Source organism: Artemia sp. Qi Xiang Cuo, chromosome 19 (assembly GCF_049724085.1).
Source record: "Artemia sp. Qi Xiang Cuo chromosome 19, ASM4972408v1, whole genome shotgun sequence".
In the NCBI taxonomy this organism is placed as follows: Eukaryota; Metazoa; Arthropoda; class Branchiopoda; order Anostraca; family Artemiidae; genus Artemia; species Artemia sp. Qi Xiang Cuo.
Genome location: NC_142812.1, coordinates 31,192,693 through 31,217,500, shown reverse-complemented (window position 1 = coordinate 31,217,500; position 24,808 = coordinate 31,192,693). Strand labels below are relative to the sequence as shown.

Below are 24,808 nucleotides of genomic sequence, written 5' to 3'. Positions count from 1 at the left end.
CCCTATTTAGCCCAAATGCGTCCGATCAAATTTTTATATTGCTATTTTGTTCAAAATTGACCAAAAATCATATAACAAAAACTCCAGGGATAACACAGCCCACCCCTGAACCCAGGGGCAAACGTTGTAAGTTATGTCCCCGGAGAATATAAGGTTTATGGGAGAGGTGGTCGTATAAACTTCGGAGGGGACTCAAATGATTAGATATTCATAGTTCCAGCTCCCTTTTTAAGAGTCAAAAGTGATCCGATGACAACTAGTCCCCCCCCCTTACCAACCCTATTTTCTCCAAATGTGTCCAATCGAATTTTTTATATAGCCATTTTGTTCAATATTGACCAAAATTCATAAAACAAAAATTCCAGGTTTAACAAAGCAAACCCCAGAACCCATGGGCAAGTGTTGTAAGTTATGCCTCCCGGGGCATATAAGTTTTTTATGAAAGGGATGGTAATATAAACTTCAGAGGGGGCTCACTTGATCCCCCCCCCCCGAGCCCTGGTGAAGGGTTGAATTATGACCAGAGGTATATGAGGTTTTCATGGAAGAGATAAACTTCGGAGGGGACTCAAATGACTAGAAATTTAAAGTTCTAGTTCCCTTTTTGAGAGTCCAAAGTAATCCGATAGCAACTAGCCCCCCCCCCCCCACCAAACGCCTTTTCTTCAAATGCGTGTGATCAATTTTTTATATTTTTATTTCGTCCAAAACAGACCAAAGATTATACAATAAAAATTCTGTGGTTTACACAGCCCCCCAGAACCCGGGGGCAAGTGTTGCAAGGGCTGCTAGTCCTCCTGGCTTTTTATCCCAAATTCATCCGATCGAATTTTTTAGATAGCCATTTTGTTAAATTAAGTAAACAAAACACTCCAGCTTGTTAAATCCATTTTGTTAAATTTCGGATAACAAGCACTCCCGGGTCAACACAATCCCCAAGAGCCCTGGTACTAGTGTTGTGTGTTGTGTTCGGGGGGGGGGCATATAAGGTTCTTATGCTAGAGTTTTCAAATTAGTTCAAAAATCAGATAAACCAAACCCCTCACACCACCCAAAAAACTTATGAACGATATTTTATTCCAAAACTTAAAGCGAGCTGACCCTTGGCCTTCTCTGCATGGCCCGACCCCCCTCCTCCCATAAAAAATCAACTTGTTAGCGACATTTTATTCCAAAAAATAATGGCAACTTTCCCCTGTTCCTTCATGGCCCGCCCCCCTCTCCCCTCCAAAAAAATTATTAATAATATTTATATTCCAAAACTTAAGGGAGCTGACCCCTGGTCCACCATGGTCCAATACCTGTCCCTCCTCCCAAAAATGTATCAATGATAAATAATGGGAGCTGATCCCTGGCCCTCCCTCTATGTCCAGATCCCCCCCCCGCCAAAAAAAAAAATCTATTAACGTTATTTCATTCCAAAAAGCGTGGGAGCTAACCCCTGGCCCTCCCTCCATGCCCCCCGCCCAACCAAAAAAACTTATTAACGATATTCTGTTCCAAAAATCATAGGGATTCGGTTTAATTTTATTATCTATTTACAAAACTGTTCAAGACACTGACATTCTTCACTACAAACAATAGTATGACTACTGCCCGTTTCCCTAACGGTAAAAGCATAAGGCCTACTGCTTATTTGGCTTTTTACTATAATCAATTTTATTACAAATATTTTCTTTTTTAATTATTACATACATTGAAAATAAAATGAAAATTGCAGTGATAGATATATAGATAGATAGATTTATTTTCCATATACCAGTAAAATAATTACATAACAATCTACAAATCCCCACAAAGGCTCCATGGCCTGTAGGAGGGGGATTATGAAAAGATCAAATAAACATTAAACATTTAAACGCTTAAGATTTAAACAATATAAACATAACGTTAATATTTAAACATATAAACATAAGCATTTTAACTTTTAACATTTCAAGCATTTGCTTAATAAAAAAAAAAAAAAAAAAAAAAAAAAAAAAAAAAAAAAAAAAAAAGGAGAGTTCACTAAATAAGCTTTATAAAACTACAGTGAATCACAACATCTATAAAAAAAAAGGAGAGTTCACTAAATAAGCTTTATCAAACTACAGTGAATCACAACATCTATATATATATATATAAAAAAATAATAAAAAAAAAAATTAAATGAAATAAAACTTTTGGCAGCAGGCAAAAGTAAAGAAAATTAATCACATGAAAACAAATATTTTTTTACTAGTCTTTTGAAGGTGCCAAACGAGTGGCATTTTCGAGCCGAATCGGGAAGGGTGTTCCATATCAAACGACACGCAACAAGAGGATTAAAATCGGATCTTATTGTTGGTGTATGGGGAATTTGGATATTTAGAGAACTACGGAGTTGATAATTTGACCGATCAGATACAAAAGAAGACGTAAATCTAAGGGACCTAGGAATATCACCATGGAGCTGAAGAAAAGCGAAAGACGCACAGGAACGCTTTAAGTTTTATATCAAGTAACGGTTTAGTTGCCGAACGATTTACATCCTGGATAAGATTTATAGCTTTATCATAAGTATTCGAAAGCGGTTTGAGAAAAGAAGGGAAAGTAGACATCCATATGACTGAACAATAGGAAACATAAGAATGAATTAAGCTATGAAATAGGATTCTTAGAATTGGCCCTGGAAAGATATGTTTTAGTTTTCTTAGAATACCAAGGTTTCTGCATACCTTCATTTTAATCAAATCAATATGGTGTTTAAAAGATAAATTTTCATCTAGGAGGATGCCTAGGAAACGGACATGGCCATCCTTTGGTCTACTAATAAAGCCTTTGGATATATGAATTTCAGATAATTGAGGACAAGCCTGGGATATACGAGAAAAAACTAAAAAACTGGTTTTAGAAACATTTAAGGCAAGAGAGTTAGCATCAAAACAAATTGAAACTCTCTCAAAGAGGTCCACTAACTTTGTACGAACCTCATCCTCAGTTCTTCCAGAAGTAATAAGGGTGGTATCATCGGCAAAAGTAACAAGAGAATCCGAGTTATGCAAACTATAGTTGTTAGTAAGTGATACTGTTTGATTACATAGATGACAGCAATAAACAGGATTTTTATTTACAACTGCAAAAATTAGGTCATTTATATACATTAAAAATATTACCGGCCCTAAAACTGATCCTTGAGGGATCCCCTGGTCAACACTTGATGGTGAGCGAAAAAGTAGATCAACAGAAATTATTCTACCAGATAAGAAAGACTTGAACCAATAAAACGCACTACCTCTTACGCCAAAATGAGAAAGTTTAAATAGAAGAACACTGTGGGTTAAAGAATCAAAGGCTTTACGAACATCCAGAAACAAAGCAGCGGGAATCAAAAGGGAATCTATGGCAGAATGAAGATAATTCAGTAAAACTGCACACGCATGCTCAGTCAAATGATGTGCTCGAAAACCAAATTGAAAATTGTGAAAAAAATCTTTAGAAGTAAGAAAATTATTAAGACGAGAAAGCATCGCCTTCTCAAATATTTTGCTAAACACAGACAACAAAGAAATTGGCCGATAGTTGGCTGGATCATTTCGTGTCCCCCCTTATATAATATGATGACTCGAGCACGCTTGAGACTACTCGGGAAAATACCATGCTGAAAGGAGACGTTAATAAGTTTTGTTAAGGGATAAATAATGGAAGGAAGTATGAACTTAATTACTTAAGTAGGAATATTATCAGGGCCAGAAGACAAACAATTTTTCAATCCCATAACAATTTTAGCGATTTCATTCTCCGTCGCCGTTTCCAAAAAATTTGACTTCATAAAAAGTGGCCTAAGATAAGACCTGAAATTAGACCCTGAAGGAGAAGAACCAACAACCGAAGCAGTCGTTTTACCAATATTCGCAAAATATGAAGTAAATGTATCTTGAACATTCAGTTCACCTTCGATGATTTTGCCATCGAGATCCAAAAAAGAAGGGGTTGATGGAGACTGAAAAGAGGGCCTAATCACAGAATTTATAACCTGCCATGTTTTTCGTATATCTTTACCACAATCTGAAAAACAATTAAAATAATACTGGGACTTGGCCTTTCGACACACAGAATTATAAATATTCCTATAAATTTTAAATCGCTGAAAGCAAATAGCTTTCATTGAAGGGCTAGCAGACTTAAAGGCCCTCCAGAGATTATTTTTTCTCCTACAACTCCTAAGGAGACCAGGGGTCATCCAAGGATTTAGAGGAAAAGCATTCTTAGACTTACGATTATAAGGTGAAACAGAAAAAATATCAAGAACATCGTCTTTAATAGACTCATAAAAAGCATCAAATAAATTACAAAAATCAGAATCACTCTCAAAACCACCCCAAGAAATTTCTGCCAATCTTGACCTAAGAAGCATCAATTCCACTTCACCAAACCTAAAAGGCCTCTTACCACACTCACAAGTCCTCTCAATAGTCGGTTTATCAAAATAGTATATTGCGTAAACAGGGAAATGATCGGAAATGTCGCTCACTAAAAAATTATTTTGGATCAAGGTGGACGTACAGAAAATATTGTCAATCAGAGATGACTTAGTCTCTGTTATGCGAGATGTGATTCATACAGAAGGTAAAGTATCTGCGGCAAGAATGGACGACAGAAAATCCAAAGATACAGAAGACTTTATATCAATCAAGTTTACATCAAAATCTCCCATAATAATTAATTCAGTCGACTGTTTTAGGATGGTATCCAGTAGATAATTAAGGGTGTGTAGAAACAGTGGAATAGAGCCACTAGGAGATCGATAAATAATACCAACAATTAAATCCTTACCTCCACATTTAATATCTACGAAAAGTGACTCAAAGACACCTTCGATATTTCTGGATAAATCCATTCTAAGAGAATATGGGAGATTATTAGAAATATACGAAGCAAGACCACCCTTGGCCATCTTTTGTCAATTCAGTCATTCTATTTTATAACCTTCCAAATCCAAAAGCATATCATTTTTAGAATCTAAAAAAGTCTCGCATAAACCAACAACGTCAGGTAGCCCATCCGAAACAATCTGTTTTAGATGGTCAATTGAAGAACAAAGACCCTGGATATTCAACTGGAGCACTGAAAAATATCCATACCGTTTGACAGCCTCCCTCAGACTAGAAACATATTTACTTATTACTGTGTGGTTCACTGTGATCAAATCACTGTTGACATGTCCGATAGAATTATTGATAATGCTTAAAACATCTAACGGGTTATTTTCAAGCTCAAAAAGTCGTCCTACAACTGAGGGCGTTTCTAATTTGCCAGTAAAAAAAGACAATCAATTTTAGATATGGCATTAAATCATAAAATATAAATGCTCAAAAAAAAAATAAAAAAAAAAAAAAAAAAAAAAGCTAAGCACAAACCGCGAATGATCGAATCTTTCGTATCATTTACTGACCAGGTGGTTTGGCCAAAATTTGCCCGCGGTCAGTCCATACATTAAATTTACCGAAGCAATCTCTTGCCGCATTTAAAATTTCACGACGCTTTTTTGTTAGCGATTCTGATAAAAATATTCCACTCTTTGCTAGTTTAGTCTTTTATTTGAAAATAACTGGAGCTAATTCCACATTTTTTAAGCGTATTAGCACTGGAGACACTTTAGATTGATCGTTAGAATCATTCAAACTAAATCGATAAACATTTACAATATTATTAACTTCAAAACCAGGGACCAGCATCTTTTCTTTAATGATATCCGATACTTCTTTCTTTAGATCATTTCCAGGCCTCTGCCTTACTCCATTCATCACTAAGCACTCCAACATCTTTTCTTGTTCAAAATCATCCACTTTCGATTCCAATGACAAAATCCTACTTTCCAAGCTTTTAACCATTGCAAATAGTCCTTTGAGTGATTTTTCCATTTCTTGGAATTTTGGGTTGTAATCAATGGAAATAGCATTATGAATTTTTTTACTATAATATCAATTGCTTGATTCGCTGCATCAGGGTCTGATAATTTAGCCTTAGCTTGACGGGAAATCTCAGCTGTAAGATTCACTAGTGTCCGATTTAATTCATCCTGGGTAAAAGCTATTTTTTGCAGGATTAGGTTAGGTGCCAGTGAGTCTTCTGCAATAACGCTCGCTGGGTTTAATGCTAGATAAGTAGGTGATGACGATTTATAAATGTCTGAAAACGAATCTAATTCGGTAAATGCTTTACCAACATCTTTTTCCGTTCTTTTGCGAGCACTAGGGTTATCCGAAAGTAATTTCAAATTAGACTCTGAAACTTGGTGCTCAGAATGATCGCCGTAGCAAAAAACTGTATATCTCCATAATCCTTTAGCACCACTTTTTGACTGCAAAACAATTGCTGGCCAAGGGGGGTAACTTTTGAAACTAGCGAGAACAATATCAAAAGGTTTGAATTTCGACATGAGCGTAACAGTGAAAATAAATAATTACTTATCTTTGAGTGGGCCAAGTAATCCAGTAATGTTCAAATAATTTCAAGTAATTGCAAGAAGTCCAAGTATTTCAATGCTCGATTCAGATGATAATAGTGCTGAATACTAATCCAAAGCCACAATCCATAAATAATCCTTAAGCCGTAATCACATGCAAGTCACTTGTGTAATCAGATTTTAGCTTAATAATTTCTTACGCAAAATCAATTGGCTCCGTGCCTAGGTTTATCCACAAGTCCAAGAAACCAGGCCAAGATTTACCAGTAGATTTACTAGGCCGTGTGGCTTCCACTATTCCCGGAGCTTTGGAGGTTTTCCCGAAAATCTTGCAAAAACGGAGCGGAAATAACGATTGAGTCTAGAAGCGTCAAAACTTTAAATCCGGCCCTGGGTAAAACAAAATCTTGAGCTGGTGAGTTTTGAGCAATTAATATCATTATATATCAAATATTCAGTTTAATTTTGTTAGATCTTGCCAAGACTTTTTAATTTATTTTGGAATAAAAAATTATGTTTACATAGAGAATTTTGAAAAACTTGAAGCTTTGGCAATCAAAAGCGAACAGAAATTTATTTTAAAAAGCTTCCCGAAAAAGAAGTTTTCTAAAAAGAAAAATTAAAAGCCATATTAGCATTAAGATAAAAAAAATAGAAACCTACAATTACTCAAACTCAAAACGACCAGAAATTACTATTAAAGAATAAATGAAACCCAAAACAAAAAGAAATTAAATAAACAATCACAGGAAATAATACATACAACAGGTAGTAATATAAATGAATAAATAAATCTTAAAACGATTAAAGCTTAAGTTGAATATGCAAATGAAGCTTAAAACGAAGAAAAATATTTCGCTATTGTAGTATAAATGAAACCCAAAAGAAAAACAGAAACTAAATAAACAATCATAGCAAACAAATATACAATAGGTACTAACATAAATGAGTAAATAAATCTTAAAACGAGTGAAACTTTAATTGAATATGCAAATAAAGCTTTACACGAACAAAAATCTCCACAAACAAGAGTTTGGGTTTTGCCTCCTTCTCTCACTGTAAAAGTCTATTAAGAATTATATTACAAATATTTTCTTTTGTACTTATTACAACAGTGCAAATAAACATAAAAGTTACAGTAAAATTAAATTTTGAACTGATGAACTTTCAGCAATTAACATCATTATATATCAAATATTCAGTTTGATTTTATTAATTTTTTTTCAAGACTGGACAAGATAAATATAGCTTCACAACAAGCAAGAGTTCGGATACTGCCCCCTTCCTTAACTGTAAAAGTCTAAAGCCTACTACGTCATTGGTGCTTCACTGAAAACGAATTAAATTACAAATACTTTATTTTTCAGTTATTACAGCATTGAAAATGAAAGTAAAAATTACAGCGATTTGAAATCTTGAACATATGATCTTTTAACATTTAATAGCATTATATATCAAACATTCATTTTGATTTTATTTGTACTTTCCAAGACTGTTCAAGACACCAAGCCCGTACCCAGAGGGGGATTAGGGGGGTTTTAACCCACCCTGAAATGTTGGTTTGACTTGTAAAAACGTAACAAAAATGAATATAAACAAATTTTGTATGCGTTTTTTGAAGTTTATTTTTGTGTAGACCCCCCCCCCCTTCACCCCCAAAAAAAATCTTTGAGTAAAACCCCCTCTGACAAAAATACTGGGTACGGCCTTGCAAGACACATGTAGTTTTCAGTAAAGCGCCAATGACGCAGTAGGTTTTAGACTATTACAGTAAGAGAAGGTTGCAAAACCCAAACTCTTGTTTGTAGTGAGTTTTGTTTTTTTCAAGCCTAATTTGCATATTCAATTTAAATTTCACTCGTTTTAAGATTTATTTACTCATTTATATTATTACCTATTGTATGTTTGTTTGCTATGATTGTTTATTTAATTTCTGTTCGTTTTGGGTTTCATTTATACTACAATAGCGAAATATTTTTCTTCGTTTTAAGCTTGATTTGCATATTCAACTTAAGCTTTACTCGTTTTAAGATTTATTTATTCATTTATATTACTACCTGTTGTATGTATTTTTTGCTATGATTGCTTATTTAATTTCTGTTTGATTTGGTTTTCATTTATTCTTTAATAGTAATTTCTGATCATTTTGAGTTTGAGTTATTGTAGGTTTCTATTTGTTCTGATCTTAAGTATAATATGGCCTTCAATTCTCTTTAAAAAATATTTAGTTTTCGGAAAGTTTTTGAATTAATTATAGATAAAGCTGACCATATATATATATATATATATATATATATATATATATATATATATATATATATATATATATATATACATATATATATATATATATATATATATATAAATGTATATTGAATTGGTTATTTGTAAGTAGAAAAAATAAACTTTAAAAGGATTTAAGCCCATTTTGTGAATCGGAAAGGTTGAAACTTTGAGATTGTCGTTTCACAAAAAGGGCGTAAGTTTCTTATCCTCTAAGTAACAAGCAATTTAGTTATTTGGACGTTTCCAGTGAATTTTGATCAAAAAGTTAACATGTAATCTATGTTTAAGATTTGAAGTTTCTCAAATTTTGATCTGTGAGAAAGATCTTTTCATTATTCTTACTCTCTTGTATTATTAGGAATTATTGCTCTCCTGTAATATTAAACATCCTATATTATTTAATTTCTCTTCGTTTTGGGTTTCATAAGGTTAGGTTAGGCACTTTTTTATATACGTTTTTTACTTTAGTATTGGTTTTTTGAATGTGTTTTCACCTTTGCTTCTTTTTATTTGTGATTTTCTTTTCCTTGTCTGTGGAGTCCTATTTATCCTGATTTGAGCTGATTTATGGTGATAATTAGCATCAGTTGCTTTTTCCTTTTTTATTGTTTGATAATTTTTTATTTTCTTTCCTCTTTCCTATTTTCTCGGCCATCAGGGGGGAGGGGCATTCATTTTCGTGTTTTTTGTTATTATAGATATATTGCTAATAAACTAACTTGAACACAAGTAACACCTAGCTAAAGTTGATGAGGAAAAGAGCGTGTAAGTACGTATCAACCTGTATAAGCAACATATAACGCACCCATCTGAGTTTATATATCTATTCATATTGCGTTTTTTGGTCCCTTACAAAGAGAAAAACAAATAATGCATTCCTGTAACTTTTCGTAAAACGCAAAGGGTGGATTTTGGGCTTCTTATTTCAGAAAGTTTAGTCTCGTGGCTCCAATCGTAAAAGATTGACCCGCATGGCTAAACCCGCCACAAAAGGGTCAAGATAAGCTTCAAGATCGTGAAAAATTTTTCCATTTGAAAATATCGGCCTACTATAGAGAAAATTATAATGAAAATTTCAATTTGTAATCATTCGATTTGAAAGATTTTCAATTAAATTTTGATTTGATGTCGCTGATGTAACAGTAAAATTGCTTTTACAGCACAGAAAGCTGGCACTATCAGTATTCTACGATTTTTGCCACATCATAATTTAATGCACTTATTTTACTAAGTGAAGCTTGTATTTTCATGTTCAGTTGGATATTGATGTTTAGCTTCATTTTTGGTTCTTTTTTCAATTAATTAACGACTGTCATATATTTCTATATGATGTGGATTATGAATATTAACGTTATTATTTATCAATACGCTCTCTTTCAGGTATCCCAGTTTGTAAAGGAGAGGAAATTGATCAAACGCCAACTTGTATCTATCCTACCGAAGTTACTAAATAAGGTTGATTTAGGCCCAGAGATTGAAGTTTTGAGTAATTTAATAGCAGAACTATAGTTATGCACTGATTAAGGACTTTCCTAGTTTCGGAAACTATTATTATTATTATTATATATATATATATATATATATATATATATATATATATATATATATATATATATATATATATATATATATATATATATATATATATATATATATATATATATATATATATATTTCTAGTCGAAAGCAAAGAGTAAGCTTGCCAAATTAGCTGTGGGATTTATTCTTGAGTTTGAACAAACTATTATCCGGAATCAATCTTTACGACCGTTGTCTCTAGCCGAAGAATAAAACAATTCACCAAGCAAATCTTCCGACATTATCACTTTAGACAAAAATAATAACTAAAATTGTGTCTTCATTTAGTTTCCATGCACGAATGATGAAGTTAATATTTATGTTAAGATGGGATAGAATGGCTTACGACGGAACTGTTAAATTTTGCCTTTTGTAGTGATTTTAGATGTTTGAATAAGAAGTACATCAAAAGAATAAAAATTCAAGATCAGATTAGCAAATCAAAGAAGGTAATAAAAAATCTGATACTGTGTAAAAATGAGAGGAAGTCACAGCAGGGTGAATAATCTGTAGTACTAGTTGTTGCCTAAGTCATTAGGTGTTTGAAACCCTGATCTTATGCTATTAATTTTCTAGTAGAATCAGTGAACATAATTATGGAGGAATTTCTTAGCCCATAGAATTTTTTGACAGTAAAACATTTATAACGCATTGCTCTAATAATTCTATTTAATTCAATTTAGTAGCTTTTTAAAAGATTTATAATATGATTTTTTCTTCGAAATTTAAAAATTATCAATTCCTTTAAGGTCAGTTACCAAGTGCTTTAAATTCCATATGCTAAGTTTGGATCAATAAATTGAATAAAAATTGAAAGTTTTCTTTATGACTAAAAATCAGCTCACCAACTAAGGTATATGCTTCCAGCTTAATTTTTACCCTTGTGGGATGGACGTTTTCTCTACATATTTCCTTTTTCTCAACTCATCTTTCGCTTGGAATATGTAGAATTCAGTAAGCGTGAGAAAAAAAAAATCAAAACAAAAAGCGCTCGTCACAGCACAAAGTTGTGTCAGTTTCTTAGCAGTATTTCCTAAAAATCTCATCTCTCTTGAGGCCCAGCGACTGGAATGTCTGAATTGCATTTCACAGAGCTGTAAGGGTGGACGTATTATAATTAACTTAGCAGAGAAACGACGACAGCAATTAATATTGCCCATCGGATAAGTGATTTCTCAAGGGCGGGAGCGACGCCGTATAGTATTCTTCTTTTATTTATGGCTTCTTATATTTAGTATATTTTTAGGCACGTGCCTTGCATTATTATGGTGTGATTCTTTAGGATTAGTCGTGGGCTTGTAATTTTTCGTTTTACGGGGTTAATTTTTTGGTGCGTTTATATCTAGTAACAGTGTGCTTTCTCAGTTCAAAATTCAATAGACGATATTGTATGATGGCTATAAACCGTGTTGTTTCCATTTTCAAACTTATTTAGCTGTGTGAAACTTGAAAGCTTGTGCTCTTCATAAGAGATTTGGCTGCTATATACGTTCTACAATACTACCGTATTAAATGAAGTGCTTCGGTGTCTATTATTTGCCATGTCCTTAGTATTGACCAAGGGTTTTCTTTTTTTTCCTACTTTTTTTTCTTGAACTTTGTTCTTTCTGTTGTCACTATAATTCTGTTGTAGTTAATTTTTTGGGATTAATTGCTCTTATTTTTCCCTTTCGTCTTCAGTTTTTTTTTTTTTTTTTTTTTTTTTTTTTTTTTTTTTTTTTTTTTTTTTTTTTTTTTATACTGAAACATTAATATTTGATTTCTTTCTTTCACTGTACAATGCATGACTGTCCAGAATTAATATGGTTCTCCAGTAGCCAAAGAGACATCAGTTGCCAAAATTCTGGGGATTATGGGGGGAGGCTGAGGCCGTGATTCAAGAGAATTTTACCAACAGCCAGTCATTCTCAGTAATTATTTTACTTATCCAGACTGAAACTTTGATGAATATTTGGTGAAAGTGACATCATTTTGGTAAAATTGCTGCAAGTTTAGTAAAATCGTAGGGCTTAGTGGCGCAATTTTCGATTTTATTCAAGTTTTCCGCTTTCATTTGTTTTTTAAATTGATCATTGTCCATTAATTTTTGTGCATCTTCCTAAGTTCAAACTACAATTTTCTTGTACTTTTCTTGTAACGTATTTGTTGATTTTGTTTTGTGGTACAGTATTTATGTAAGGAATATTGTTGTTTATTATGCTAATGTCAAAGTCTGCAAGAGTATCTTTATTCCCGATTAAATTTCTTAATTTGTTCGCAGGTATAGTTTGTCCTATTTATTATTAGAATTTTTCTAATGTATGGTGATATATTTCCAGCAAAAAAATTGTTGGATTTTCAATGCTTTCTAGGTTTGAAAATTAGTTAATTGTTGATTATGCACTTCCTTTGAATAATCAGTAAATTGCTATTTGTCTTATGTCTCATCTTCCAGAGTAGCACTTACCGTGATTCAATTAATTGTTTGTAGTGAGTTTAGAACACTTGTGCTTTTTTATATTAAGGCTAAGCTAAAAGTATAGGTCTAGGTTTCGTCAGTTGGCACCTGAAATAAAATGATTGTTCATTCTCAGGCTCTGGTGTTTGCTTGTACTGCGTTTTCTTTTCAAATAAAGAAGAGTTATTTTGTATTTATCACTTTGTGTCTGATGACTGTACGTTGACTCTCTCTCTCTCTCCCTCTCTCTCTCTCTCTCTCTCTCTCTCTCTCTCTCTCTCTCTCTCTCTCTCTCTCTCTCTCTCTCTCTCTCTCTCTCTCTCTCTCTCTCTCTCTCTCTCTCTCTCTCTCTCTCTCTCTCTCTCCTCTCTAGTCATATATCAACCGCTGTCAGAGACTTAAAAATTTTGTTGAACGACCCTTTGTCGGCATCATCTGTATCGTTGATTGGAGCAAAGTTTGTAATGACGGAGAGTTTTTCTTCACCAGCTACAAATCTTGCAATTAAGCGTCGTTCACTTACTGGCTACATTCGACTAGGTCAATAGTGAACTGATAAGAGAGTTTAATCCCAACTTCAGCCTAGTGTTGGAATTCATTTCCGCTGTAAATCAGTGTATAACCATCACCTTGCTGCTCCTTTCTGACTCCAATCCACCTGATTTTGCTTAGAGCAAGAATATCTAGCTTATATTTCTTCATCTCTCCGAGTACATGTTAGGATTTTATCGGCTGGTTTAATGTTCTGACGTTACAAATCAAAATTTCGTTAATATATTCGCTGTCATAAATCGTATCTGTGGAGAGAGAGAGAAAGTCAACTTTAGCATTCCACTATCAGAGTGGACTCCTAACAAATAGAGCCGGGGAAATGAAGCTCCAGTTTGTTTTTCAGCCGTTCCAGGTTTATCCCTTAGTCACTTTTGAACAAGCTGCAAAAGGACAAAATTTATCAAAAGTAACTTTTCTTCTGAATCCCAGTGTTCATTGATAGATTTAGGTACCGGATTCTGGACTGAACTTTATTTTTGCTGTACTTGAAACAACTCAATGCATTTTTGGGCCATGGATAGAAGAAATCCTAAATTGATGGAGCAAATTCCCCTTTTCTCAATGGAATCGCATCTGGATCCTGTAGATCTACAAGCGGAACTTTATTAAGGATTAAGGGATAAGGAATATTATTCTTCTCTTCTTTCTGAAATCAAAGCGAATTTTCTGGAACAGATATGGTAAAATGCGAAGTTCGTTAACTTTTTCCCAATTTAAGTTAAGAAAGTAAAATCTGTTTCTGACCTAAAATAAGTTATTTGCTTCCGAATTTATTGATTTGTTTTGATCTATCTTGTGATTTTACTGCTTCGTTTGTATCTATTCATTGCATTGTTTTGATCTACTTTATTTTTCATAATTTTTCGCCAAAACTGAACAGTGAGCAATGAAGTAAAACAAGCAAAATATGTGCAAGAGTTCAAGACTATACTTTCAACTCACGGCTTCTTAGAAATATCTTCAACTTAAAATTCTTTACTTGAGCTAAAGTTTTATCTGCGTTTTAAAACAGAAATAACTGTTGAATGTATTATCCCCACAGTTTTCAATATGCAAAATTAGAAACAAATCAAAGCTGTTTTGACTTTTTCAATACTATCATAGATCCAATTAGTTCAAATATTTTGTTAATACAAAGCAGTGTGAGGTTGTTTTGTGAAGGAAGAAAAATTTTACAGAAAAGTACCCTTTGTAATCCTTTGAATTCGAAATATTTTGTCGCTTTGCTGCTTACTATGTTGTTTGAAAGACGGGAACTGATAATCTTTAAATCCAAGAGTAAAATTTGAAAATAAATGACAATTTTGTAATGAAATACGCCGGGAACTAGAGCAAAGGGATGGAATGATCGAGAGAATAACAAATTATGGCTAATGAAGTGAAATAGATCTCAAAATCGAATTGTCTAAATAGATGCATAAAAGGACGCTAGCTTACTTAGTACAACAAAATCGACAAACCACTGCAAACACATAGGGCTAAATAGAGACAAACCAGCGGCGTGCACCATGCCGCTGGTATCGTTGGCACATCAGTGCTCCGCCGAAATTTTCTCCACGCCGACACGTCTTTCATTGGCAGTGTGCCGCCATAGACGTATTATTAAATATATTTGTGAAATGAAAAGTGGAAACACTGGCTATGGCTATCTGTGTTGCCACTTGTACCGCATTTTGCGAAATAATACCGCAGTTGGGAGAGAATGATGCACTTATTCTGATTATACCCCGTACCACAATTACACCGCGAAATGACTTTGATCAGCGCATTTATACCGCGAAATGACTTTGATCACTGCATTTTTATTAAAAGGCTCGGCACACGTAGCTGATTTTGGGAACTGATTTTAGCATCAGTGGACAAATGATAGTGGTAAGAAAAATTTGTTGAACGAAAAAAATTATTGCGCAAGAACTTCAAAACGAAAAATCATGGACACAAATAGTCAACTGGAGTTTATTAATAGTTGCTTGATTGATATCAAATTAGTTCTCTGCTCAGTAACGGGGTCTTTCACCATATACATCTCTGGATGACTATTTATTTGCATCCCTATTTTTGTGATGATTATGATGAAAATTGGCGGTGATTTTGTAAATCGGCACTGAAAACTAGAAAATTTTTTAAGCTCAAATCGACGCCGATTTCTTTTAAAATTGGCGGTGATATAGAAATCAATTCCCGAAATCAACTACGTGTGCCCAGCCCTTAAGTAATGTCACCGTACGGGAAAAGGGACAAATGTTTGCTGAAACAAACAAATGTTTGTTGAAAAGAGTAGATTATCTTGCTTCCAATTTTCTAGAGATAGGATGGTCAGGATGTGCTATCAGTGATGAAGAACGGGTGATAGTGCTAGAAAGTGGGAAAAAGATATAAATTTATCATTGGGGACTGTTTTCACTTTTTTATATGGGGTTGGTATCTGGGGGATGTCTCTTTTCATTTTTATTCTACCTTTCTTGTTGAAAGTCCATGGTAAAATACACTACTTAAAAAAATTAATAAAGAATAGTATACATTTGCTAGAAAAGTAGCAAAAATTTAATTACTTTTAAAAAGTAAGTTTTTTGTTGAAACTAGTGACGACATATTTGCATTACGGGTATCAAAATATACCATAAATTATACCATGTCTCGGTAAAAGGATACTGCAAAAACACCGCTTTTTTCATTGGCTGGCATCACTTTTTGGTATCGGTCAAGTGGCAACACTGATCGCTATTGAATGTATCAATTTTAAATCTATATGATGAGGGATCACTGTATTTTAATTGGTGTATGATTTTGTAAGTTTTGATAATTATTTGCTTGTTGTGCTTCAAAGTTCAATAAGATAAAACTTGTCCTGTCACAGATAGATAATTCCTGATAGCCGACGCTCTAGTGTTTCCACTTTAGGGGTACCCCCATTAAATTTTTTTTTTTTTATGGGTGAAATTTTCATTTAGGAATTTCAGGATTTTTTGGGGGCCTTTCTAATATTTATTATTTTGATTTTGGGAAGACAGTTCTCCTTGCACTCTATGATGGTAAGTTGGTAAATTTGTACCAAATCATATTATTGACTTACAAATAAAGTGAATAGCCTAGGCCTATGGCCTACCACTTGATGCCTTTTTTTATGCTCTTTCCAAATATAGTAATCATTTTTGTTGGAAATGAATTTTACCCCCACCCCTATATATACCAATTCAGGGTAGGCTATAGGCATATTTGCACATTAGAAGGGGGGAGAGAAGTGGGGGCAAATTTTATTTCTGATGTAAATAGGAGGTAAGTTTAAACCTTACCCCCAGCCTCCTAATGTGCAAATACAGGCCTATACCCTGAATTGGTATACATAGGGGTGGGGGTAAAATTCTTTTCCAACAAAAATGAGTAGATATTATATTTGGAAAGAGCATAAAAAAAGGCATCAAGTGGTATATTCACTTTATTTGTAAGTTAATAACATGATTTGGTAAAAAATTACTGGTAAAGTTGCATCGGGCACTATAGTTTAGCTAGGTTGAAAGTGAAAATGTCATTTGATGCCTTTTTTGTAATTTTGATGCCTTTTTTGTAATGCTCTTTTGTAATTCAATAATTGCTTATGTTGCAAATAATATCTTGAGCCCTTAAAGGGGCCTCAAAGGTATTTCATTTTTGTAACCACACAAAGAAGTTATCAATAGTAGTTAAGTTATTCAAAAGTTGTTAAAAACATATCACTAGTTTATAAATAAGTTGTTCAAGAGTAGTATATTCCAAGAATAATTGTTTTTAACAATTCAAACCTCATTTATTGTGCAACACAAAACATTTTCCTAATGTTTCAAGTTTTTCAAATGCTGTCAACAAAAATAGTGCTAAATTTTGCAATTCAAAATTTTGCTGTCAACAATTCAAGGTATACTCCAATTCAGAGTATATATTTGCACATTAGAGGGGTGGGTAAATTTCCTGGTAACTTTGCAGTGAACCATATAATTTAGTTAGGATGAACATGTAAACATCACTTGCTGCTTTTTTATGCTCTTTCATAATTCGTATATAATACCTTCAGGGCCCCTTTAAGGGCTCAAGATGCAATTTGCAACAGAAGTAATTAGCCTATTGAATTATGAAAGAGCATTAAAAAATGCATCAAATGATGTATTCACTTTCATCCTTGCTAAATTATAGTGCCATCTGCAAATTTACCTCTATGATTATTCAGTCTTTGGTTTGACAGTAGGCTGTTCTTTATATTTGAAAATATCTACTTTTCACAATCAGAGGCAACACTGTAGCATTGCCTATAGTAAAGGCCATATGGCTCCAATGTTTTATTATTTATTATTATTTATTTATTTATTTTTTTCCCAGAGGCACTTCATATGGAAGGGGTCATCATAGAAGCTTCAAAGGGGGCTCATTTGATTGGAAATCAAGAGTTCTAGTGCCCTTTTAATAGTTGAAAATGATTGGAGGGCAACTAGCCACCCCCCCCCCACACCCATCATTCTCCCAAACATCCAAACAAAATTTTGAGATAGCTATTTTGTTCAGCATAGTTGATTTCCAGATAGAAAATATATTTTTGAGGAGGATACTCGCCCACAACCCTCAGGATAAGGGTTTTAAGTTATGCCCTGGAGGCATATAAGGTTTTTACAGAAGGCATTGTTGTAGAAACTTCAAAACAGGCTCATTTGATCGGAAATTCAAAGAGCTAGTGCCCTTTTTAAAAGTCGAAAGTGATTGGAGGGTAACTAGCCCCCCCCCCCCCACACCCATCATTACCCCCAACACATCCAATCAAAATTTTGAGATAGCCATTTTGTTCATCGTAGTTGATTTACAAATAAAAAATATATTTTTGAGGAAGACACTCCCCCACAAACCTTAGGGAAAGGGTTGTAAGTTATACCCTGGGGGGAAATAAGGTTTTTATAGAAGGCATTGTAGTAGAAACTTCAAAACAGGCTCTTTCAATTGGAAATTCAAAGAGCTAGTGCCCTTTTTAATAGTTGAAAGTGATTGGAGTGCAACTTGCCCCCCCCCCCCCCATGCCCAACATTTCCCCAAACACATCCAATCAAAATTTTGAGATAGCCATTTTGTTCAGCATATTTGATTTCCTGATAGAAAATATGTTTTTGAGGAGGACACTCCCCCAGAACCTTCAGGGCAAGGGTTTTAAGATATGCCCTGGGGACATATAAGTTTTTTTTAGAAGGGGTTGTTGTAGAAACTTCAAATAGGCTCATTTGGTTGGAAATTCAAAGGGATAGTGCCTTTTTTAATAGTAAAAAGTGATTGGAGGGCAACTAGCCCCCCCCCCCCACGCCCATCATTCCCCCAAACACATCCAATCAAAATTTTGAGATAGCCATTTTGTTCAGCATAGTTGATTTTCCGAAAGAAAACATGTTTTTGAGGAGGACATCCCCACAACCCTCATGGCAAGGGTTTTAAGTTATGCCCTGGGGGCATATAAGTTTTTATACTAGGCATTGTCATAGAAACTTCAAAACTGGCTCATTCAATTGGAAATTAAAGGGCTAGTGCCCTTTTAAATGGTCAAAAGTGATTGGAGGGCAAATAGTCCCCCCCCCACGCCCATCTTTTCCCCGAACACATCTAATCAAACCTTTGAGATAGCCATTTTGTTCAGTGTAGTTGATTTCCAGATAGAAAATATGTTTTTGAGGAGGATACTCCCCCACAACCCTCAGGGCAAGAGTTTTAAGTTATGCTCTGGGGCATATAAGGTTTTTATAGAAGGTGTTGTCATAGAAACTTCAAAACAGGCACATTCAATTGCAAATTCAAAGGGCTAGTGCCCTTTTTTATAGTCAAAAGTGATTGGAGGGCAACTAGCCCCCCCCCACGCCCATCATTCCCCAAAACACATCCAATGAGAATTTTGAGATAGCCATTTTGTTAAGCATAGATAATTTCCAGATAGAAAATATCTTTTTGAGGAGGATACTCCCCCACAACCCTCAGGGCAAGGGTTTCAAGTTATGCCCTGGGGGCATATAAGGTTTTTATAGAAGGTGGTGTTGTAGAAACTTGAAAAAAGGCTCATTCGATAGGAAATTAGGGTTAGTACCCTTTTTAATAGTCGAAAGTGATTAGAGGGAAACTAACCCCCTCTCACACCCACCTTTTCCCCAAACACATCCAATCAAAATTTTGAGATAGCCATTTGTGTTCAGCGTAGTTGATTTCCAGATTGAAAATATATCTTTGAGGAGGACACTCCCCCACAACCCTCAGAGCAAGGGTTTTAAGTTATGTCCTGGGGACACATAAGGTTCTTCATAAAAGGTGTTGTTGTAGAAAGTTCAAAATAGGCTCATTCAATTGGAAATTCCGAGGGCTTAGTGCCCTTTGTAATAGTCAAAAGTGATTTGAGGGCAACTAACCCCCCTCTCACGCCCACCTTTTCCCCAAACACATCCAATCAAAATTTTAAGACAGCCATTTTATTAAACGTAGTTTTAAGTTCTGGAAATTAGGTCTTTGAGGATTACAACTCCCCCAAGGCCCCAGGGCAAGGGTTGTACTTTAAGGTTTCTCCAAATCCTTCATATTATTTCTTATGGAAGGGATGCTTGTATAAACTTTAGAGAGGGCTCATTTGATTGAAAATTGAAAGTATGAAAGTATCACATAGGAAATCTATTATAATTATCCAATTATAAGGTTAAAATACATGCTCTGTGATAGATGCAAAATTGCTTTGGCACACAAATTCCTATTAAGGTCAATTCCAAACAGTCGTGATCCCTTTGTTTCTGCAAGTGAAATGGTCTAAACCCCCTTATTGGACCTATTTTTTCAATCCATTCATTGTTGTCAATTGCTTTCCACAAGTTATGCAAGCTGTCTATTGTTCATATATAAGGTTTTTATCAAAGAGGTAATCGTATATAATTTTAAAAAAGCCTAATTAAATTTAAATTGATATTTCTATCTCCGTTTTTTAAATTAAAGAATAATCGCACATTAAGCATCCCCCCTCCCCCGCCATGCCATAAAAACTTGAAAGTTTTTGCGATCAAAAACGAACTAAATTAATTTAAAAAAAACTTTCCGAAAAACAAGTTTTTCAAAGAAAAGTAAAGGTCATTTTAAACTTAAGATCAGCCGATAAAAATACCTGTAAAAATTCAAACTGAAAACGACCAGAAATTAATATTAAAGAATAAATGAAACCCAAACGAACAGAAATTAAATAAACAATCATAGCAAAAAACATACAACAAGTAATTATATAAATGAATAAATAGATCTTAAAGCGAGTAATGCTTAGATTGGATATGAAAATCAAGCTTAAAACGAAAACAAATATTTTGCTATTAAAGTATAAATGAAACTTAAAATGAACAGAAATTAAATAAACAATCAGTGTGAACAAACATACCATATATATTAATGTAAATGAATAAATAAATCTTAAAACGAGTGAAACTTAAATTGAATATGCAAATCTAGTTTGAATCAAATAAAAATAACTACAAACAAGAGTTTGGGTATCGTCTCACTGCAGAAGGCTAAAACCTACTGCATCATTGGCGCTTTACTGAAAACGAATTATATTACAAATGTTTTCTTTTGTATTTAATATTGAAAATAAATATTAAAATTACAGTAAAATCTTGAGCTGATGAGCTTTTAGCAATTAATATCATTATGCATCAAATATTCAGTTTAATTTATTAGTTCTTTTCAAGATTGGTCAAGACAAATGTAGTTTCACTACAAGCAAAATTTGGATACTGCCCCCTTCTTTAACTGTAAAAAGCTAAAGCCTTCTGCGTCATTGGTTCTTCACTGAAAACGAATTACTCGCATATTACAAATTTATTATTTTCCAGTTCTTACAGCATTGAAAATGAAAATAAAAATTACAGTGAAAAAAAATCTTCAACTGATGAATCTTTCAACAATTAATATCATTATATGTCTAATATTCAATTTGATTTTGTTTATACTTTCCAAGACTGTTCAAGACTCATATAGTTTTGCCATTTTTTTTAACTCTGCCATTTTTTGTATCTAATCATGTTAGTTTGTTATGAAAACATTCTATGGTTTCTAGTCATTTCTATTTGAGCGGAAAACTGCACCTCAAACTTTGTGGAACATGCATTTTCTTGCATGAAATACCAAAATATAATAAAATATCAAGTTTTGGGATGTTTCACCACTTGTAAGCAAGTGCCATTGGTATTTCTGAATCCACATGATCAATATAGGGGGTGGAGGGTAGGCAAGTTCTCGTAGCATCCCCAATTCGTCATAATAGGGTTAACATTTTCAAAACCTGACGTCCAGACTATCATATAATTTACCAAGCATACAACTACCCCAAATCAGCATCAATAAATAAAGGGAACCCAAAACGAACAAAAATTAAAATAAATATTAGAGTCAAACTCAAAACGAGCATAAATTAATGTGAGTAGGGTTCAAAACCCCTATGCTTTCTAAAAGCCAGAATATAATTTGTACTTTACTGAAAAAAAATTCAAATGAGTTTACTGAAATAAAATGTACATTGTTAATTTAATGTACATATGCTGATATTTATTCCCTAAAATCTTAATTAATTTTTAATTTCTTAAAGTTACAAAAGTGAAAATATTTCAAAGAATTGTTTTCAGTAAAGCGCCAATGACGCAGTAGGTTTTAGGCTTCTGCAGTGAGACGATACCTAAACTCTTGTTTGTAGTTATTTTTATTCGATTCAATTTTGACTTGCATGTTCACTTTGTTTCACTCGTTTTAAGATTTATTTATTCATTTACATTAATATATATTGTATGTTTGTTCGCATTGATTGTTTATTTAATTTCTGTTCGTTTTAAGTTTCATTTATACTTTAATAGCAAAATATTTGTTTTTGTTTTAAGCTTGATGTTCATATTCAATCTAAGTATTACTCACTTTAAGATCTATTTATTCATTTATATTATTACTTGTTGTATGCTTTTTGCTATGATTGTTTATTTAATTTCTGTTTGTTTTGGGTTTCATTTATTCTTTAATAGTAATTTCTGGTCGTTTTGAATTTTAACAGGTATTTGTATCTCCTGAGCTTAAGTTTAAAATGGCCTTTACTTTTCTTTGAAAAACTTATTTTTTCGGAATTTTTTTTTAATTAATTTTAGAGAGGGGTTAGGCTAGGGAAATTGAAACTCTTAGAGATGGGTCTACAGACTAAAGTAAGTCCTGGGAAGGAAGGCCTATTTTGAAGTACCTACCCTGGCTCCTTCTCCCAGGGCAGTGACCTTTGATGACCTTTAAAAATATTTCTTTTATGAAAGTGTAACCTTGAAAAACATCTTCTGCTTAAATGAAGTACAAGAAAGCTGTTTTCAGCTTCAGAACTTTGCTCAATCCAAATTTATGAGCTTAAGATCTGCAAATACATTTCCTAAATTTAGAAAAAAAACATTGGTATGGCTTAAAATTCTACCTAAATAACTGGAATTGCAATTTCAGAACTTAAACCAGAGAAAAAAAATTTGATAAATTAAAATTAAGGTAAAATGTTGTTTTGTCAAAATTTCTAAAGGTATACCTGTCAAGTAGACAAATTTCTAAGACATAAAAATCAGAAGAGGGTTAATATATAAGCTTTCCAGTACCTTCTCAGAGTATGTTTTTGGCCCTGGGTTCATTACTGAAAGTTTTATTTTCCTAACCTAACCCCTTTCAAAGATAGTGAAAAGTAGCTAAACTACAATTTTACCATAATGTTAAATGGTGAATAGAATGGTACTAGTCTACTATTTTGTTAGCCTAAGGTGTTTTCTTATGAAGAGGGTAAACCCTTAATAACCTTTAATTTATTTTCCTACAATTAGGATCTCTAGGCTACAAATATTTTCACTACAGTTAGCCTTCAAATCAGTGTACTGGTTACTGTCATGTACCTTAGTTTGGACTTTGGAGCAAGGTAAGGCTCAATGCTGTATGTGCATTACAGAGTATTCAGATAGCTAAGAAACAAACTTACCTCTAGAATCAGATTTTATCCTGAATCCAACCCTCAAAGATAGTTCATTTTTCTATTATTTTAGATACAGAATATACCAGTATTAGCATCAATCTTGTTACCTTATATCACATCATCCAGCAAATAAGGTATTATCTGTAGGTGCTGGCTAGTGAAGATGTTGAGCCAGCACTTTGGCTGTAGCCCATTCTTGAAGCCATGGCTAGGATGACCAATCTTTGTCCACAGCTCCCTTGAAGGCCTGCACACTAGAGGCTGAGACTGCTTCTTTGCTTAGGGAGTTCTAGAGCCCCACAACTCTGTTCAAGAAGAATTTGTTCCATAGTCTGGTGCTGGCTTGGTTACAGTACAGTTTAATGGTGTGTCCTCTAGTTCTTGTTGACTGGTTGGGTTCAAGCATATTTTGTTGCAAGGACTGAGTGTGCAGCATTTTCTACACCATGATGACATCCCCATGCTTCCATTGATAGAAGAGGGTAGGAATCTGTAACTTCTCTATGCGGGATGTGTAGTCCAGGCTTTTACAACCCTCTATTGATTTCTGCCTCTGGACACTCTCTAGTTTTTTGGTACTGTTTGATTAGCTGGGAACCATGCAAGATAGATGACAAAAGAAACTAGTTGGTACTTGCCAATTAGCTGGAACCCATGCAAGAAGTCAAGTTTGGTTAATGCCAATGAAATAAAACAAAATATGGTGAAAATATAATAGTTTAGAAACAAATTTGGGCTATATATTTGCACATTAGGGGGGTATGGGGGGGGTAAAGCATAGTATATATTAAATACACAAACTAACCTAACCTAGGTACCTTTCCCCCCTAAACCCCAAAAAACAAAAGTTTATATATTTTAAACCCAATGACAAACCATGGTTTGCAATCCAATTCTCTATTGAAAGAAACCTGTTTGACTAGTTTCTTAAGCATCTTCTGTATACAATATATTGCCTGGGTTCCAGCTAATTGACAATTACCAACTAGTCAAACAGGTTTTTTCAACAGGGATTTCCTTTGCTGAGGATTGCAAACAGGGATTTATCACTGCATTTACAATGTTTAAACTTTGGTTTTTCAGGGTTTAGGGAGAAAAAAGGTACCTAGGTTTGGTTATGTCTTTAATATATGCTATGCTTTATCCCCCCAGCCCCCTAATGTGCAAATATATAGCTGAAATTTGTTTCTAAACTATTACATTTTCTTCCTATATTGTTTTATTTCATTAGCATTAACCAAACTTCACTTTTTGCATGGTTCAGCTAATAGAACAGTACCATTTTTCCTTGTTGCCTTTATTTAATAGGGTTGCCAAGCACATATCAAATTTCAGTTTTGGTTAAACAAGTCCTTTATATAGCTTTGATATCAGGTTTGGTGACCTACTGTGGAATGTTCTTTCCCAGGATCTGGAGCACTTTGGAGGAAACTCACTGAGCTTGTTGGTCAAACTTCAGTTCTTGTTAAAACCAGTTTACATGTAAATTGAATTGACAGTGACAAAATGGAGAATCAATAAAGGCATGGGGAAT

The 24,808-nt window shown here is 33.8% G+C and overlaps 1 protein-coding gene across 1 annotated transcript in view; it reads left to right on the top strand.

The window, feature by feature from the left end:
* The first annotated feature begins 16,018 nt into the window (after positions 1-16,018).
* The window catches only part of LOC148940726 (uncharacterized), a 68,160-nt gene continuing 59,370 nt past the window's right edge, over positions 16,019-24,808 (top strand). The window contains exon 1 of the mRNA XM_089105274.1: positions 16,019-16,069. The gene's annotated coding sequence lies outside the window, so the exon portion shown is untranslated. The remainder of the gene's footprint in view (positions 16,070-24,808) is intronic.